Source organism: Pleurodeles waltl, chromosome 11 (genome assembly GCF_031143425.1).
Source record: "Pleurodeles waltl isolate 20211129_DDA chromosome 11, aPleWal1.hap1.20221129, whole genome shotgun sequence".
Lineage (NCBI taxonomy): Eukaryota > Metazoa > Chordata > Amphibia > Caudata > Salamandridae > Pleurodeles > Pleurodeles waltl.
In genome coordinates this window covers 755,450,631-755,471,935 of record NC_090450.1, presented here as the reverse complement: position 1 = coordinate 755,471,935, position 21,305 = coordinate 755,450,631, and positions in this window count along the sequence as shown.

The window sequence follows — 21,305 nt, the reverse complement described above, 5'->3', positions numbered from 1 at the left end:
GGTGTGTCCTGGCCACTTTGGGAGGACAGCCCCAGCTAATCCTCTGTGATCTTCTGGCCCAGCGCCTCAGGTCCTCCCACCTCTTGCAACAGTGGGCGCTTTGCCGGCAATGGACCCCTAGGGTCTGCACCTTCTGGGCAATGGCTCTCCAAATCTCCTTCTTTTGTTGGAGTTCATCTACATGGATGCAAGAGACAAATCAAGTGATTACAAACACAAGTTTTTGTTCAAATGGTTGTGTCACACACATCAGAAACATCAAGCATAAATGGGCAATGTGTGAACACATCACAAATGTGAAGCCCACATGTCAATAAGAACAGGGACATGACTGTGCACTTTTGGATTCATCTGCAGACTAACCCACTACCCTGCTCAAGGGCTACAACAACTAAGTAAGCCTAATGACATCAGGTATTCGATGCTCCAGCAACCTGTATTCTGATGTGAGCCACAATGAAACATCACACAACAATGTGGTTTTTGAAGGGTAAACTCCTTAGGCCTGACTGGACAAACACATTTGCACTCTGCAACATTGACTCAATGCATACAGTCCCTACAGGCTCTTATCATAGTACAGACTTCACCCTTACACTTGAGTGACAATGAAAGGGCTGGCATGGTGGGTACGGAAAGTGCCTCCCTTGTGCATGTGTGGACATGTGGCCTACCAATTGCAGACTCATGCACTTCAGAGTAGGTTTCGGTGGTATGTACCTGTACCACAAAACACTCCTTTAAACATATGTTTCTAACTTACAGAGACAGCATCCAACATACAAAGGTATGCATTGTACAATTTCTGCTATGTAACCAAGCTACTGAGTCATGTGTCATAGCCTCCCAGGAATCTACACACTGTCTGCACTGTGGGTCTGCCATTTGTACAGTAAGCCTGTACAGGACAAATATGACTTCCATGAAGGTGACAACAGAGCTGTGGTAGTAACGGACCTGTCATGAGTCAAAGGCACACATTGATAATTATGCAAAATGCACATATGGGCTATTTCAGGGATTTACCTCAGTACCCATTCCTAATCTAGTCAATGGACTGAGGCATTCAGGGCAAGTTGTGCCACTAGAGCCTCATATTGGCCACCTCACAGAATCTGCATGTCTACAGGAAGTGGGCACAGTGCCACAGTTCCATAGCCACAGTGACTCTTCCACAGCCAGGACTATCTCTGATATTGGGAGATACATTTGACAGGCCCTGATCTTTGCAGGCTGAGCATACAGAACCTACATGACATTCACATTTCCATCCCTTCCATGCATGACAGTACATCATGTGGCCATCAGCAATGTGGCTTGTGGGGCAACCTGAAGGGCACAGTGAGTCATGAGATGCCTTCCAGACAACAGTTTGGCAAAGCCTGATGTGGGGTGAAAGATCTGTGGCACAATACACATTGCTTGCAATATCCTCAATGACTCAGACAAGATGCATACATGGCTCATGCTGTCATGCACATACATATTGTCTAACATTTATAGCCATCATAAGCCAAAAAAAGTCACTGGATGGCAGTAAAGTCTCCGTGCCTAGCTATGTGCATCTAACATAAGGAGGATTCAGGGCCCCCAAAAAACATCACACAACACAATGTGAATGAGCACAACATATAGTACTGGTCTCCAATACTGGCACCATTTACATCCCATTGGTGCCACACAGACTGCCACAACAGGCACACAAGAAGTCTAACTGGCACAAAGGGCACTTTGTAGCCTGTGAGGTTGGGAAAGAAAGGTGTTGAACAGAGTCAATTATGAGGTACTTACCTGCTCATCTGGTGAGCAGTAGAGCGGACCATACATGGGAAGAACCTTGCTCACAAGTCTTTCCAGAGAAAGCAGTGGTCCTTCCACCTGCTGGACGTGGCATGATTGCTCCCAGAGGCGGCAAACAGCAGCTGAAGTGGAGGAGGTGTTGCTGGCAGCAGTATCAGGAGTTAATTGGCTGATTTTCACAACGCGGGGTACATGTATGCCACATACGTGGTCATCAACGTCAACATACATAGCCATTGGGGAGCTACCACCACAGGCAACTACATTAGCCCATCGCTGTGTCTACCACTGTTTGAAACCACCTACCGTGCAGAAGACTTCCGCTGCCAGCTGTGGGTGATTCCTGATGTCCAGTGGAGTTCGTAAGGCATCTGCCATTTTTGCAGTTTGAAAGACTGTATATGGCTCTGTTTTATGTATCAGAAAAACAATATAAGTTTAATATCATCACAAACATCCTCAATCTGTCTTGTTGTGCAGGTCTGACTACACAATTACCAGTGTAGTAGGTTGCAGGGCACAGGTGGTATATGATGGCAGTGCACCGTTGACAGTATTTTTGGGGGTCGGAAAACACAGTCACATTTCAAGGGGAAACTGTGTAACAGATAGTTGGGTGTTGCCCGAATCCATGTTGTAGACATGTGTTGACAACCATGGGGTCACATTTGACCCTTGTGTAGTTGCCAGCTGTCATATGTTCTGGGTGTTATGTATATCCAGTCAGAAATGCTTTGTCACATGATATTGTTAGCATGCATCATGTTGCTGTAGACACAGTGACTAATGGTCCAAATCATGTCTTTTCACACATAGGTACGCTAGGAGGGGGAGGATGCAACAACCTCCTCTCTACCATCCATTGCCATACCTTCCGACCAAGGAGGAATGTCAAGTCATCCAGCTCTACCACCTGAATAGGCAAACAATAGTGGTTTTATGCCATCAGTTGGAGCCAGAACTGATGCCAGCTAACAGTAATCCATACTGCATACCACCCATTGTACAAGTCATGTCAGTATTGCACTTCCTGGCCACAGGGTCCATCCAACATACATTGGCCCTATCTGGTGGTATGTCCCAACCTATGTTCAGTCTGGTGTTAAAAGATTTCCTATCAGCAGTGTTGAAAAATATAGACAGCTATGTCATGGTACCCTGACATGAGGATTTAAGCAATATGAAGGCTGACTTCTAAGGTTTTGCCTGCATCCCACATGTGATCTGGGCCATTGATGGCACACATGTTGGCCTTGTGCCACTATAGGCCACCAAACAAGTCTATTGCAACAGAAAAAATGTCCATTCCATCAATGTGCAAGTTGTCTGTTTGGCGGATCTCTACATCTAAACTGTGTGTGCCTGTTTTCCTGGATCAGCCCATGATTCCTTGGTAATGCAGAACAGCACTATACCCCAGCTGATGTCACAACTGCAACAAGAGAGAGCATGGCTGGTTGGTAAGTCACATCTGTACTGGTTGTGTGTGAACAATGCCAGGTGCTACAATCATTAAGTGAGTGACTCATTGTTGCACTTTTGTCCCCTTCCTTAACATGAGACTTATCATATCCAAACCATCCCTGGTTATATTCCGCTATCTGAACAGGACTGGTGAAGCCCTCCTCTACTCACCCGGGAAAGTGTGTCAGGTCACTGCAGCATGCTGAGTGCTCCACAACATTGCCCTGCTGAGAAATATCCTGTACATCCCAGAGGAGGGGGAGTCTGCAGTGCCACCAGGTGAGAATCCTGAAATGCCAAATGAAGATGACAGTGGGGAAAGAGGAAGGAGCTGACTTGCGAGAAGATCTCACCCACAGCTACTTCTTGTGAATGTAAGTATGTCAAGTGATGTATTGACTGTGACGGTAAAATGAACTGTAGTTGTGGGAATGGAGGAGTTTAGTGTTTTTGACACAGTGAGGGAGCTGATACTCCACAAAAATCAGCAAAAGGCTGAATGATAAGATAGCTTTTGACACATCTCCACCTTAATGATGTTACTTTATTTGTGTCAGTTGTTTTGCAATGTAACTTGTTTTCCAGATGCTTGCTATGTGACATGTGTCATATGTAAGGTTTTAAGCAGATATTCCTTGTTATGTTCTTTGTACATGTACCTTCATCATGACACCCTCATGTGGACATTTCAGAGTTGTGACATTGTATGTCAGAACATTATCACATACCTGCCAAAGTGGCCATTGATTGCTCCAGGTATTGTATGTTGCAGAATTTGGGTGTATGAGACCTGTACCAAGACATTTTGCACAGTGTTTGGGTGGAGTTTCAGAAGTGCCCATTGCACTTGTTTTGTGTCCTGTGGTGGGAATGATGCATCATGTATGTCATCATGTGGTCATCAAATATGTAGTCCTAGCTTACGACCAAGTCATTGTTCCTTTACATTGACTAAACACTTTTAATATGACCTGTATGTAGCTGTAGATGTGTTTCATCATTGTAGGCCACTGTGCCAAAACACTGACATATGTTTGTGTGATATCACCAGATGCATGAGCTTTGGATTATAAAGGCACTGTGATCTGGAACTGTTGTACTGTCATCTGTCTGAATCTTGGATTATGTGGTGTTGGATTACTTTGGTGTGGTATGTGATAAGGCTCAAGCTTGTGACATCAACCACTTCATGTTTGCCTATTCTACAGGATAAATATGTTCATTTGCTTAGTATGAGACAATCATTCATAATTTACAAGAGTTCAGACATATTGACAGCCTATGTGCTGAACACTGTAATATATTTTTTAGTTTGACCAGACACTTGTATGTAAGTGTTTGTGCGGGATGGTTGTTATCCTGAGCTGGAAACTGTGTACATGCAACATAGCACATATTACACAAGTACCTTGGATCATCATTGTATGTTTCACATGATCTGAAATAGTTACATGGCTAAATATGAAAGCAAAATCAGCAGGGGATCAGCTGCAACAGAGGCAGGGGTATCTGTGGCTGGTTGTTCCTCTGGCAGGGCCTCCCTTCCTGTGACTGCCACCGATGTTGATGGGCCTCTTGTTGATGAAGACAGAAGAAGATTGGTTTAGAAAAGCGCTACTTGGGGTTGTGTGCATGTCCCTTAACACCCCTGTTAGGAAGGCCATGTTGGTGTTGTGGACCTCCATCAGTTCACGCATAAACCTCTGTAGTAGCTTAATTTCCTGGAGTTTGGTCAGCACATGGCCCATCACTCATTGGGATTACTAATAAATCTTTAAGACATGGCTGAAGTTGTCCTGGCCAAGAACAGCCCTAGTGGCCTCACCCCACTGGCCCACAGCATCCCTTCCACATACCCTACCACCAAGGGCCTGTGCACTTGCCACAGGGTGACCTCTCCAACTTGTTAATGGACCCTCATTGACCAAAGTGTTCCTACCAACCAAGTTGTAACCAACTCAGGATCCAGGACTGGGGGAGGGGGGAGGCAGAAGATGCTGAAAACTATGCTATTTACACAGGTTTGGGTGGGGGAAATGGTTTCCTGTGATGTTGAAGGAACAGGGCTGGGAGGTGACATTGTGGGCACAGTGAGATTCACTGTTGCCGTCTGATCAGGTTGTCCAGATGGGCCAGAACCATCCTCCACGTCCACAAGGACCAGGAGTGTTGGCATCACTCAGGGCTTCATCTAAGGGAGGTAGTAGTAGTCTGTTCTGTGGCATAAGTATGCCTACCGGAAAATCCACCTTTTGATGAAAAACATACATTGTTACTTGTTGAATTATGACATTTACCTCCAAAGCTTTCGTGTTACAGTAAGCAGAGACCTTGGACAAAGTTAAGTTGTAGGTAATCCAATTGTGCCAAGTAATCGTGTTATTGGGTGATTTGACATGACATGTATGAAACATGGCAACGCAATTTGATTCAAGCAGCTGATGAGATAAGCAGATCACTTGCACTTTGGAAGATGGCCTGAAAATGACATTTTACCACGAGTGCAGCCAGCACAATGGAGCAGCAAGATATGGCCTTGATCATTTTGAGGTCTAGTTGAGTGAGATTCAAGTAAACCCAGGACTTTGTTGTATATGTGACTGTAGTCATCGTTTACACAGTGCTACATCAATGTTTCTGCTGCCAATACCAATCTGGTGATGCATCTTGAGGCCTTAGGAATACTTGTTGTACATATTGGGTAAAGTTTCATTCCTGTCCTCATTAGTTTCATCTTGGGTTAGCAAGTCAAGATGGAGCTAGGTAGATAGACACTTCTTTGATTTGAGTATGATCTGTATCTTGATCACTCCTAGGTGAGTACACTTCAATTGAGAGTTCATAAATTAGTGTATTTGGACAAGTGACCACTGGACTGGTGTTTGGAGTTACTGGAACAGGGCCTATTGTGCTTTGCAGTCAGATCACTCTTGTTACTAAAACAGTGCCTCCTGGGAGTTGCAGTCAGGTCCCTCCCTCTACTACACACACCTGACATATGGCATCCTCCTAGGTAAGTACACTTCAATTGAGAGTTCACAAATAGGGGTAATTGGACAAGTAACTACTGGGCTGGTGTTTGGAGTTACTGAAACAGTGCCTCCTGGGAGTTGCAGTCCAGTCACTCCCCCTATTATACACACTTGACAGATGTTATACTCACAGGTGAGTGCACTTTAATTGAGAGTTTACAAACTAGGGTATTTGGCAAGTGACCACTGGGCTGGTGTTTGGAGTTACTGGAATAGGGCCACCTGGAAGTTGTAGTCCGGTCACTCTCTCTACTACACACACTTGACAAATTGTTTCCTCCCTGGTGAGTAAACTACAATTGAGAGTTCACAAACAAGGGTGTTCGGACGAATGACCACTGGACTGGTGATTCGAGTTACTGGAATAGTGCCTCCTGGGAGTTGCAGTCAGGTCAGTCTCTCTACTCCCCAAAACTTGACAAACGTTTGGTATTACATATCTGTACTAGGCGGCATTTAGGTTTGATCATAAGTTTACATTTGAAGACATACAATGAATCCTGGAATGTGTTTTTGTGAGATTTACAGACACCATTTTAACATATGGCATGTGTTGGGCCTTGGTAGCTCTGAAGTTGGATCCATTTATACAGATTGACAGTGTTACATCTCAGATACTCTGGGCATTGAATTTTGTTGAGGTACATGAACAAGACAGTGGCAACAGCTAAGGTGTGAGCATGCATGGCATTGCAGTTTTGTGACATTATTGTGTGTGACTTACCAGACTCCACTCCCCCAGTTAATCCTGTCAAGCCCTGAGGATGCAGGATGGCCAAGACCTTCTACCAGGAAAAGAGTCTTAGCAGGACAACGTGGGGGCCACGAGCAGTCTTCCACCTGCTGCCTGGAGACCAGGGAACTGACCGTGCCCCTGAGGTCGTTCCACCTCTTCCTAATCTCCTCCTTTGTGCAAAGGGTGGTGTCTATAGCATTCACTCTGTCAACTATCCTGTCCCACATTTTCATTTCCTTACTGACAGGAGTGTGCTGGACTTGGGCTCTTAACAATTGTGGCTCTACTATAATGATTTCATCCACCATGACTCAACTCATCCTCTGAAAATCATGGGTTTTTGGCCTGTGTCATACCTGGAAATTAAAGAGGGTGACAGTGACTAACTGAACAAGACAAGTGAATATGGGGGAAAAAAATAGACGATGTGTGTGAAAGGTGTAAAATGGGAAGGGGGGAAAAAAGGGCTGCCTTATGACAAAAAATGGATGAAATGATGTGTGGTCTGTCTTGCTATGCTGCAATGGAAATGCAAAGGATTGATGTCTGTGAAGAGCTGTGTTTTATAGCGTCCTTTGCAGGTGCGTCCACTTAGCCAATGTGTGTCAGCTGTGTTGTTTTTATATTCATCCAGAGTACACTTGTCTGTTATTTTGCTGAAGGCAGACCACGGTGGTTGACCGCCATTGGCTGACCACCGCGGCAACTGTGTGTTTGTAATAGGCTTGGTGTTTTGCTGCTGCACTGATTGCACTGGAGGTCAGACCACCTAAATCCAAGCCGCCACGCTGCGCCGCTGGCATCCTGACTTTTTTGCTTGGTGGATGGCGGTCCTGCCTGTATGAATCATAATGCGGTGGTCTGGGAACCGCAAGCGCTGCAATCTTTTTGGGCCCGCCAACATGGCGGTCTGGCGGCCCGACCGCCAAACTCGTAATCAGGCCCTAAATCGTAGTATAGCACTTAGAAACACAACAGCTCCAACTGGGTCTGTCAAGACATCTTGACTGAGTCATTTGCAACAGTCTGACGCTACTTGCGTGGGAGTGTGGCTATCATGGAGTCGCACGGACCCCAGGTACAGTACCATGGAAAATGAAGAAAGAAAGACTTTGCATAGAGTCACGGAGGTGAGGCGTCACTGGAGTTGGTGCAGTGTTGATTCCTTACTACTACCGTGAAAGGGAAGTGTTGGTTCCTTCCTGCTAGGCAGGGGAGGTGAGGCATTGGTTCCTTATGTTTGCAGGGGAGGTGATGTGGCATCTGTGGCACGGTTTTGAGAAGGTTGGGTCGACGAATCCAGCAGGTCAAGATAGGAGGCGTCAACTTCATGGTGTTGCAATCACACCATGGGCCCAATGGTAATGCAGTGGAATCGGAGTTGGGTGTCACAGGCATCAGTGAGACTGCACTTGTGACTCATGCTGTGGGGGGACTTCGCAGTTCTTGCGGTGGCATCGGGCCTGCAGCATCAGTCTCCGTTGTTGCCTTCAGTGGGGACCACAGCTCGTGTCTCTGCAATTGAGCAGAGTCAGACAGCTGCACCTGTTCCGAAGTCGCTTTGGAGTCAATGTACATGGTTTCATCTTGGTTTCACCAGAACTCACTCCCAAGGGTCCAGGTACTGGATTTGCCATCACTTAAGCAAGTCAGGACTCTCAGCAAGAGAGCCCAGGTGTTGGTAGATGAAGTCTTTGATCTCCCTGAGACTTCCTAACAGGAGGAAAGTTCAGTCCAAGATCTTAGAGAAACTTTGGAAGCAGGATGTAGAATGCAAAGTCCAGTTCTTTCAATCCCAGGACAGAAGCAGAAAGCAGTGGGCCAGCACAGCAAAGCATCAGGTAGAGTGGCAGTCTCTCCAACAACATCCAGCTCTTCTTCCTGGCAGAATGTCCCCAGTCCAGAAGGATTCTAAGTTTGTGGGGTCAGAGGTCGAGTCCTCTTACCCATTTCTGCCTTTGAAGTAGGAAAACTTCAAAGGAAAGTCTTTGTAGTGCACAAGACCCTGCCTTTCCTGCCCTGGCTCCAGACACATTTCAGGGGGTTGGAAACTGCTTTATGTAAGGATAGGCACACCCCTATTCAGGTGAAAGTGTCCGCTCCTCCCATCAATCTAGCTCAGGTAGACCCATCAGAATATACATGGCACACCTCTGATCCCTTTATGTGGCTGTTTAGAGTGAATTCACAAATAGCTCAACTGTCATCCGGACCCAGACATGTATTTCACAGCCAGGCAGAGCTACAGAATGGTTTAGCAATAAAATACTCACTAAAAGTGGCATTTTAAAACTTACAATTTAAAAACCAACTCCACCAAAATATGTGTTTTTAAATTGTGAGTTCAGAGACCTCAAACACCACATCTATATCTGCTCCAAATGGGAAATTACAGTTTAAAGATATTTCAAGGCAATCCCCATGTAACCCTATGGGAGAGATAGTGCAATAGTGAATAACGATTTTAGCAGTATTTCATTATCAGAGCATGTAAAATATCCCAGTATATGTTATACCTTTTAAATACACGGCACCCTGCCCATGTGGATGCCTCTGGCCTACCATAGGGGTGCCTTACATGTAGTAAAAGGGAAGATTTGTGCCTGGCAAGTGGGTGCATTTGCAAAGTTGGAATGGCAGTTTAAAACTGCCCACACAGACACTTTAGTAGCAGGTCTGAAACATGTTTACAGGGCTACTCATGTGGGTGGCACAATCAGTGCTGCAGGCCCAATAGTAGCATTTGATTTACAGGTCCTGGGGACACATGTTGCACTTTACTAGAGATTTACTGGTAAACAAATATGCCAATCATGTATAAACCAATCATAAGTACAATTTAGACAAAGAGCACGTGCACTTTAGCACTGATCAGCAGTGGTAAAGTGCTCAGAGTCCGAAAGCCGGAAAAAACTAAATGTAGCACATAGTCAAAAACATATATTTATTCTACTTAATGAATTTTTGTTTATATCATATCCTTTCAGAATATGTAATATTAAATTCAATAAGTAATGTTAATTTTAAAGCAAATCAACATAGATTCAAAGCAAGCCATATTTATTTAACCAGTGGTCATATTCATTTACACATGGCTTGTGTTCATTTCGATATGTACATTATTCATTTTGAAACATGCTATATGTATCTCACATAGTTTCATATCCATTTCAAAAAGTGTTATATTCATTTTAATGAATGTCATAATTTTTATATGGGTTATATCAACTTCATCAGATGTCATATTCATTTGAAAGATGTTCATATTAATCTTAATATGTGTCATATTGATTTAAATGAAGGGTATATTCAGTTCAACGGATGTCATATTCATCTTATAACCACACATAATAATTTTAACATGGGTCATATCCATTTCAACATAGTTCAAATTCATTTCAATGTATGCAATATTCATGTTGATGTGTATCATATTGATTTCAAAGCATAACATTAATTTTGACAAGTTTCATTTTAATTTCAGCATTGGTCATATTCAGTTTAAGGCATGTTGAATTAATTTCAATGGGGCTCATATTAATTTCAATGCATGTCATATTCATCTTATCACATGTCATATTCCTTTCAATGGATTTCTGATTCACATTAAAGCATGAGATTGATTTTAATATGACTCATACCAATTGCAGCACATATCATAATCATGTCAATGTGTATCATATTACTTTCAATGCAAACCATATTCATTTTTTTTTATAAATGTGATGTTCGTTGCACATTATATTCTTCTCACAATAACGCATTTTCATTTCAGTACCCTATATTCATTTCAATCTGTCAAATACATTACAATGTGTGTCATGTTCCTCTTGGCATATGTCAGTCATTTCATGAAATGTCCCATTCTTTTTGATGAATATTGTATGTGTTTCAGTGATTGCTTTCTTATTTACAATCAGGGCCATATTTATTTCAGTTCAATTGATATATATTTCAGTATATCTCTTATTAAATTTTGAGTGTGAATTATTCATGATAATCACTAAGTAGCCTTTTCACTTTTACTGTTTTCATATTTGCTTTGGATCAAGTCAGATTCACTCTACCACGTATGATATTTATTTTGGCACATAGTACATTAATTCTGGTGTGTGTCATATTTATTTTGCAACATGCTATGCATTTCAGGAGGCGTCCTACATTGGGGGCTGTCATTTTGACATGAACGGCTTCCCATATACATAAACATTCAATAATTGCAAACATTGGGAATGAGAGGTCCAGGATTGTCTAGTACACATACAATGCATGCACGTTTTGCAATTTTCGGAGTGTCCTAAGGAATTGTTGTGATGTTACAACATTCACAATATATGGATTATGTCAATTTACACATGTTCTCAGAACACTAACATTTTTATGTATATGCTAATAATGGCTTGTAATGTTTTAACTATTTATTTCTGTTTTCATTTGAAATGAACAATGTTCAAAGGGGCATCTCAAAACTTTACATACATCCAATTACTACTGCATATAAGCAGTTTAGAGTTACACAGTCTTTTGCACTACATAGCAATATTCATGTATCGCAGGTTGAGTGTCTCAAACATTAAAATCTTGCCACAAAATGTTGTAGTTCTTGCCATGTTGAACTGTAATACAGGCCTAAAGAAAAAGAGACAAGCAAGCAGCCTTTTACTCCTAATATGGGCTCCACAATCAAGCCATGACCTAGGTTGGGATGGTTCTAGAGGTAGATACAGACAGTTAGCAGTCCAGTTTTTATCCATGTGGATGGACTTTGTAGCTCTAAGTCTGGAGCCTTACCTGTGGCTTTGCACCCGCCTTTCACCAAACAAGAAAAGGCACAACATGATGGGAAAATGCCATTATTATTTGAAGAACTTCACTTCAACTGGTAGAATTAGATGCAGAATACCTATGTTAAACAGGTAATGAAAATACACGTTTGCCTCTCCCTATATAGCTTTTGAACCATCATCTCAACCAGATTAGAAATCCCAATGGTTGACCTCCTGTGTTAACTCCAAATCTGATGCAACTTTGTCAAGGCAGGTCAAAGCAAAGAAGGGCACAAAACCATATTTTCCTGAGAGTACAGTGTCAACCTTAACTACAGAGGGGAGATCACATCTATGAAGTATACACTTTCAATCTACAAAAACATGGCCTTAATATGGTGATCCAAAGCACAAGTGGATATTGTGAGGAAAATAATGAACTGGACTTTTATACATGGAAAAGAATGAGAAACAGATGTAAGACATATTTCCGATTAATAAATAATATTTGATTATTGTAAAATGTTTGCACAAACAAATATTACATTGCTCTTTACAGAATCCTATTTTCTTAAATTGGCCAAACAAGACCAAAGGTCTGACTCCATCTTGTTTTTTTTAAACGTGACTATGTTTCCATTTCACAAAGAAAGTGAAGGAGGGAGAAGTTAGCAGTCCAGTGTACAACCTTACAAAGAACAATGCTCACAAAAACTGAGTGTACTGTCCCGTAAAACCTAGTGAAGGACTGGGGAAAGTGAAGTTAAAATTGCCCATGGGTATTAAAAACATCTGTAATATAAATGCAAAGTACCGATGCCAAGGTTGAACACAGAAAGAGAAGCCATGGGAAGTAATGTTCCTACCCTCTCTACAAGTGTCTGTGTAAATAAATACTATGAAGTAAGGTTGTTATGTTTCAAGCCAAAATCGTCTCTATGGATCAAGTGGCATTTCTTTAGGACCAAATAAAATAAAAGAATAGCCTAGTGCTAACAAAAGTAAGAGCATGAGTACTCCATTGTTGAAGGTGAGTTGCATACATGTGTAACTCCTCACACTAATGTATGGACTCCCTGCATCAGGTGACCCTCCTAAATTAAGGAACACGGGTACGCAGTGGAGCGGGAAGGTCCCAGGCTTTTTAGCCCTGCCACAGTCAATTTTGCAGAAGCTGAACAGCCTGTGTTTTCCCAAGAATCTATACTCTTTTGCGATCTCCCCGTCCCTGCAAAATAAGAGGAAAAACAACACTGAAAAAAACGCAGGCCTTATGGTAATACTAATCACAACCCCCGCACAATGGTGACAAACAAAAAGAAAGCATGTGGGCATTGTACGTCCCAAGGGAAATGTAAAAAAAAAAAAGAGCAACATTCACCATCACATCTTCTTCTTTAGAGTGGAAGAAGTAAAAAAAGGAAAACATTGTCTCTGTGGGAAAACACAAAGCTCGTGCATTGTGTGCTGAATACACAGGGGCATCTACTACAACCTGTTACTGCACACGTTATCTTTTTTTAAACAATAGCCTGACTGTTTCATAGGTTATACCCAGTGATATACTGAGCGATATAGACTAAAAGTCCGAATTTGTCATAATATATTTAGAGATATTTACAGGGGAATGTCATGATAACTTTTCAAGAGTGAGACAGAACATAATTACAATTTTGATATGGAATATATTATTGGTGAATAATTACGTTATTTAATGTGAAGCAACGTTAGAGTCTTCTTAGCAATGCTGTATGAGTTTTAAAAAACATCCTGAACTCAGTTACCTCTAGGTGCTCCCAAACTGAGCAGTTAAATAAAACACGTCTTCCATCGACAGCTGCTGGCTAGACTCTGGTGGGCCATGTAGACGGAGATTGGCTGCAGGTCCTAGCAAAAGGAAACGCCAGGAATCAGAGCCTGTGCCATTTTCTTACTAGGCAAAGTAAAAGATTGTCACATATTGGGGTTTAGTTGGTTTAGGGGTTGGATACATATGTTGTCAAATTTCAGCTCTGAGTCATGGCCATGCAGCTGTTGGGGTTGGTAGACTCGGGATCTAAGGACAGAGGATGGAGAACTAGGGCATGACTGAAGACCATGCCTTGTGTCCTGCAGGTTCTAGAAGCCAAGACTAGCTGCAGTACATGGCTAAAGGCCATTCCCAATGGGTTCTGAAATTAGAGAGTCTAGTGCAGGTTGTGGCTGAAGGCACACATACATGGCCATAGTCCTTGCACTGTAGTTTAAAGTAGACATTGGGCCAGGGACTGGATGTGGGGCATGGCCTAGTGTAGTAGCCTGCTCTAGAGACTGTTGCTAATTTCTAAAGGCTCTACACAGTGGGCTATGGGACAGGTAGACCCGGTCAAGGGCGGGGTGAAACTCTCCAACTTGTGTCCTGAACCCATATTTCCAAACACTGTGGCCTGAGGGCTCTATGAGTCACAACCTGATTACAGACTGCGGCTGAAAGAGATGCCTTGCATCCAGTGCTGACAGGTCAAAATCCAAGGCTATACCTTCTGTACTTTTGTGAATAAGAAGCTGGACATAACAGAAGGCCACAATGTGCGCCTTCTGCCTGATAGACTCAACCTGTCAGTTCTCAGAAGATGAAGGAACCAGTAGACTTTGCAAAGCGCACAACTAAAGACTCCATTGCTCCACGGTCAAGGAGACTTGATGCCGGGCATGGCTGAAAACCTCTTAGATGTCGGCTGACAAGGCCAATGTCCATGCTAAGTGGGTTCTGCATTTAGGACGCCTGAGCATACTGCGTTGCCAAAGCCCATGCCTGCACATAGAGTTAACAGGGCAGTACTGAATGCCAAACTGTCTGGGCTGTGGCTCTTGAGGAGTGAGAACAGAATGTTTGGTATCATCAAAGACCAAATCCTGTGATTATGGACCACTGGGACCATGTAAATATCATCTCCTGTAGGCACTTGAACACCAATGATGTCTGTGGTCAGTGGGTGCTTAAAGTACATCTAACAAATAAGAAGTCAAAACAGTTCACTGGAAAAATTATGCTAAATGGAAATTGAGGTAATTTACACACATCACAAAACAACGGCTCACTGAGCAATATAGTTATGATCAGAACCTAAAAACACAGAAATTCTTCAGTTACGGTAAGTTTTGGGCCCTCTTTTGTTCACTGCTCACTGCTTCACACATGTTTTGCTTTGTATCACAAACGGTATCACTGATGGCAACAATGCTGAAGTTAGAAGTGTTTACATTTGGGCATTTTTTGTAAGGTATCTGAAACAGAATATGTGCAGTCATGAATAGTGCATTGCAACAATCAATAACAGGAGAAGGTCAGTGTTCTTTAGGATTTGAATAGTAACCTTAGTATCTTCACGACTACATTTGTGATTATGTCGTTCTGCCACCAAAGTTTCCACTAACGATCCCTCCATCACCAACAGCTCGAGACTATCTACCAATACTGCCTACACGTTTGCAAAGGTTTCAAATATAAAAGCGTGACTAGAGTGGTTATTACTATTTCTAATTGGAGATTCATTTACATCTATTGTATCTGGTGTCCATGTAAAGTAATTAAATTTACGTTACCCACAAGCTGTTTCAGGTGTGAGCGCTGAAATTATTACTAATAACATATTTTGTGTATTCTGTATTTGCATAGAAAATGAATGAACATAGAAAATAACTTGCAGCTCAAAAAATTTGCCCACTTGAGTGTCCGTCATATACTATGCAATGTTTTATTAACAGTGTATTGATTATTGAGAACTTATATGAATGTGAAAATGCAGAAGAAAGTTATACTTACAATTAAATGCTATATATTGCCTTAAATTTACTGTAAGCCTCAAGTTAGCAAGGTTTAGGCCTTGGTATTACACAACCCAATATTGAAAAATGCAATGTCAGAATAAAATATGATCTCATGCTTGCTGAATAATAAATATGCATTGTTCTAACTGAAAGTTGATCAAATCATAATAGTAGCAAAAACTGTTTTCCTTTCCTCACGAGAACTGTTTGTTAGGAAATGTGTGTAGAAACCTGTATGCTCTGAAACTTTTACAAATGTTAACTCGAAATGTGTGAAAAAGTGATGTTCCCAGGAACTAACAATGGGTATAAGGACGGAAGGATATTAAAGTTGCTTCTTGATGAGCCGAACGATGTGCGCAGAAGAAGAAGAGCCAATCGACATGTGAAAGACTGTTTATTTATATCTTAGATTTGAAATAATAATATTATTGGACTAATAGCTATCGCATGATTCTTTGACCAATGACAATGTGGGACAATTTTACGCACTGCACTAAGAGTTCTCGTCTCACTCAGCAGAGATCTACTCCACTCGAAATTTCACACTTTTGTCGTGCTCCATGCGTAATGCTGGTGTTTACTTTTGTGCTCAATGCTCAGAGCTAGTAGCGCCATTGCTGCTTAACTTATGCATTTCTTTCTAATGGTTCGGAGAGCTTAGAGTCCCTGATTCTGAACCATTACCCCTGTCATGTCCCGGGGCCGATTGCTGATCTAACTGATGTCTGCCTGACGAAGACTATCAATGCTTGCTGATCCGTTAAGGACAGATATATCAAATTTGCTAATGTCTTTATTATTGATTTGTCTTTTGCTTCTAGATACCACTTGCTGCTTTTGATAGAGCCATAGTTAGATGTTTTCCAAATTTATGCTGACTAAAATATTTTGCATGAAGCCCAAACATGCGGATGCTAATATGACGTTAGTGTGTTTCCCCCATTCAATTAAATTGCTATTTCGTGTTACTCAATTGCTGAATTCAAATGTATGTTATTACCATTGTGCAATTACTCTTATTGTTGATTTGTACCTTGGCTTTAGAAGGATTAGTTATAAATGAATTAGTTAAATTGAGATTGTTTAGAATATTCGGTCAACCAGTGTTCTTATACTTATATCATGTGGTTTTGAGACTAATTTACGTGATACTAGCATTGTTAACTTAGAGAAATACATTTTCTAACTGATACTAAAGATGTGGTTATTCATGGCCTAATGGGTCATGGATTGTGAAAGTTACTGACTCCAAAAAGTTCTTATTGGTTATTTGATGATATTTATGATATGTACGGACTAATGGTGTGAACATCTGAAACAAATAAAAAGGTCCCCTTTATCAACTAATATAAATAAGTCAATAAGGTCAAACACGCTCACAAGAAACAGGTCAAAAGCTAATTATAGACTGCCAGTGGATAAAATTCCAGAAATCTAAAATTCACGGGCTGCACCTCTATCTCGGGACAAAAAAAAATCCAGAGGGAGGGAAGTGAGGCTGATGGTACTAAAATGGGCACAAATTCTGAAATGGAAAATGTATCCTCTAACTTGGTAAATGACTTGTTTATTACTCTCAGTCAAAATCCGATGAAACTCTTAGACATATGTGTTGAAATATTTGCTGTTCACAATCTATCTTGTCACTTTATTTGGGAAACAACGAAAGCTCTACCCCAAAATCAGACTATTCCTTCCGATGTTTTGATGCTTAATATTTAAAAGCGGACCCTACGAGCCTGATGGTTTGTAGTTCCATACAGAAAGCTACTTCAAAGACAGATATCCTATAAAAAAGGGAATTGGATGTAGAAATAAAACCCACCAGTCATTAATTAAAGGCTAGGATCTACATAGGCTTTAAAAAAAGTCTTCAATCCTCAGGGCAGGGAGAATTTAGTTAAACAAGCTCCAGGAATCTAAGAGATAGTTGTGGCACGGACTATAAAGTCAAATAGGAGTTCTTACCAAACTTATGTTATAGACAGCATGGTGACATTGAGTAAGGTCTACAGCATACTCAGCAGCTGTAGAGTTTCTTGAATGAGATTGTAAATCCTGCATTGCTAAATTTAGATACAATCAGGGATTTCACCAAAGAAATCCAGAAGGTGCACTGGAAACTATTCAAATTAGATCCTGAAAAACTCACTCCTCAGCCAGTGCTAGCAGACTTTTTGGAAACTTTATTTTAAAAGAATGTGATCAAATCAACCACTAAAGTTTCACAACCTATTAAGGTCTGCCAGTATTGGAAGCAGACGATTGGCAGGTAAAGTTAAATAACTGTTTTTTACATTTCAAACACTAAGAGCAAACGTTTTCTTAAGGGCACCATAACAATACTTATAGTTCAATTCAATGAAAAACATTTGTGGGCTTCAATCCCTATTGCTGCACAGGAGAATAAAGGTAAGCTTCAGCAGATGAAGCTGAGTAGAATAGTTAGATGAGCTGTGGATGCTGTAACACAGCAGTATTTTCATGTTCTTGAATCTTCTTTGGTCTGACTTTTGAGTCAGATTGAGCTGCCTCAACAGATTGTTTTTCCAAACTATTCATACTTAAAGGAACTTTTGGTCAACACGCTTGTTTGGCTTGGACTGTCCTCTGTATAAAATACAGTTGTGCTCCCCTACCAAGATGCCTAGATGTATCAGGTGCCCTGTTTTTTTAGATTCAGCCTGCCAGACAGCACGTCTGTCTAGTTCTGAAGGACATTATGCAGGCTTAACAAGAAAATATAAGGGCTTGCAGTCCTACCCATACCTTTTGTTGGCTTTACGATCAATGCTATTTGTTTGATTTCTATTCAATGATTCTCCTTGTCCTAGCCTGTCCATCTTGTTTTTGTCCCTCTCCTGCAGCATAGCCCCTTTACTAGCAAACTGGTCGACTAGCTTATGTGCTTCTTTTGCCTTGCTGTTAGAGAACTACTTTTTAATTGAGCACTCCACGAGCATGCATGTTTTTTTGGACTTTCTGCCACGTGTTTTTCCCCAACTACATTTTGCTGTCTCTCGCCCAGATGCTCCTCTCTCCAACCCTTGTCGGTCCTTCTCTGCAGTCTGGGCAGGGCCACACCATGCACTATAGATTGGGCTGCAAACTACCACTTCACAAACACTACATAGACTTCCCAGAATAGCTACAGACATGACCGCAAAGGCAACAGTGAGGACGTGCTGGCTCACACCCCAGAAAAGAAGTAACAGCCAAGTTGTGGAACAGCAAAGTGGCTGCTTAGATGCCAGCCTGTTCCATGGTCTCAAAGACTTGTTGGGTGAGAAACAATGACTGAAGCCAAAGACTAAGTTATGTTGCAAGTGTGTTGCAGGTAATCTGCACCTGAGCCTAATCTCACTATGTACTGGCCAATGGAAGGGTCTACCAGGACCAAAGTGGAGTGACAAAGGCCATAGCAGGGAGGTGCATCAACATAGTCTAGCACCAGGACAGTATAATTGCACTGCGTGCATACCTGAACTGTTAACTTCTAATATGCATTTAAGTGTTTTGCATGTATGTTTGTGTTATTTATGTCCACAAAACTAGCCAAAGGGCAGCAAAGTGCTGTACAGGATCAAACAAAAGCATAGGGTCAATGAGTGATAGGAGTTGAATATGGCTTGTGGACTCTTAATGAATTGTGATATAGTGTCATATAAGAGGTACATTGATGATGTTCCAGATCCTGAGTGCATAGATGAAAAAAGCCTTCTTCCTTGTTTTTTTCTTGGTTTACAATTTTTTCCACCTGTCTTTTGGTGTTTTGGCTGCAGTTGAGATGAAACCTGTCAGAGATGATGGGCTTGTATGCAAAATAAGCATGGGTGCTGGTTGTGAAGACTTTGTAAACAATGCAGGGGATTTTGAAGATGATGTGGGCCAGAAAAGGGAGCTAATGGAGTTCCATCAAGATAAGGGTGATTTAATCAAAATTCTTCATACCCTGGATGAGCATGTTGTAGCATGTCAGACACCCTTAAGGGGTTCTATTATAGAGTCTGAGAGGTCATCGAGCAGGGCTTCAGCACCATCTAGATACATGAATAGGAATGCTTAAACAGCAATTCTGAAGTCACTTTCTAGAAAAAATAGGTTTCACTTTCATTAGAAGAGAGAACAAGTACCGGGCTGTCTGTTTCCTTCCAGTTTAAATGACTAAGGATTCAGTGACAGTTGGGCTTTAAAGCCATTAAAGTTCATGTCATTGAGAGAGGTTAGTACTATTTCTTGTTTGTTTTTCTTGGTAATAAAGAACGTCTATCTTGGTTGTGTTGAGCTTCAGGTAGGCAATGGATATCCAGGTGTGGAAAAGGTGCAAGCAGTGTTTGAAGCGTTGGGAGACTTTCAAGTAGAGTGGTATATTATCTTCACACTGGTGAATTTTGTTGCTGTTGACTATTTGTAGAGTGCCACACTCATTATAAATGAAAGGGTACAGCATAGAACCCTGAGGGATACTGTACACGATAGGGATCTTTGGGACCTGAAGTTGACTATGTGAACAAAGTGGGGTTGGTTGGAAACATAGGAAGAAAACCAGTAAATGACATTGCGAATGAATACCATTCAAAACTCCAGGGTGTGGTTGGGGGTGGTATTGTTGAATATGTTGAAGGCAGCTGAGAGGTCCAGCAATATCAGGAAGCAGGGGTCACCATCATCACCTGTGAACAGAAGTGCATTATCCACAATATGCACGATAGCAATCGCAATCTCGCAGCTTGATCAGAAGCCACATTGTTAGTGCAGGAGATGGATAACATTAATTTTATCTTGGAGTTGACCATACTTTTTTCAATGATCTTGCAGATGAATGTTAGGTGAGTGATTGGGGCGGTCATGATGGTCCAGTGTAGGATGCCTTAAGGAGCGGGAGGATCTGGCCTTTCCTAGAAGCTTCTGAAAAGGTGCCTGGAGGAAGAAACATGTTGGCAAGGACGACTTGGGGAGAGAGAACTTCTCTGGAGAGAGCTTTGAAGAAGGACAAGGAAAGATATCATCTTCAGATGAAGTGGCTTTGAAGGACTTCGGTTTGTGGGCAAGATCTGAAACAAATAGTGCTTTTAATGATGACAGTTGCCAGTGTCTGTGGAAAGTAGTGGGTGTAAGAGGAGACAGGCTTTGTGCATATTTTACAGTGATGATAGTGCACTTGTTTGTGGAACGTGGAGTATAGAGTAGGTGGGAAAAGCAGGGGATCGATGCAGTGCTTGATTAACTTCAAAAGCATACTGCTTCTGTGTGTGGCTTCATTGATGTTGCTGGCATGCATGTGAGTATGGACTGCTGTGTTGGTGATGTTTGGTCTGTGTGAGCGTGGGCTGGTTTGTGTGAGTGTGCTAGGTGCTGTTGGTGCAGGAGTGGTTGGTGTAGGGTGTGGGAGAGTGCATGAGAACATGTAGAAGGTGCATGTCAATGCTCTATCCATGATGGATGTTGCCATGAGGCAGCAGTGCATCAAATGGCAGCTGCGTTGAGAGCACAGATGAGAGCTGCAGGGTAGCAGTGGGTAGGGACAGAACCAAGGTTCCTGGTGCTGGGTGCGGACAGATGCAAATGGACAGGTGCAAATGGGCTGTGTGAGGACTAACCTTTGGATGTTGTAGCCTGTGGGAAGATGGGAGTCTAGGGTATGTAAGGATGTGGTTAAGAGGACCTCAAGCTTATACCAGATGATGACTTGTG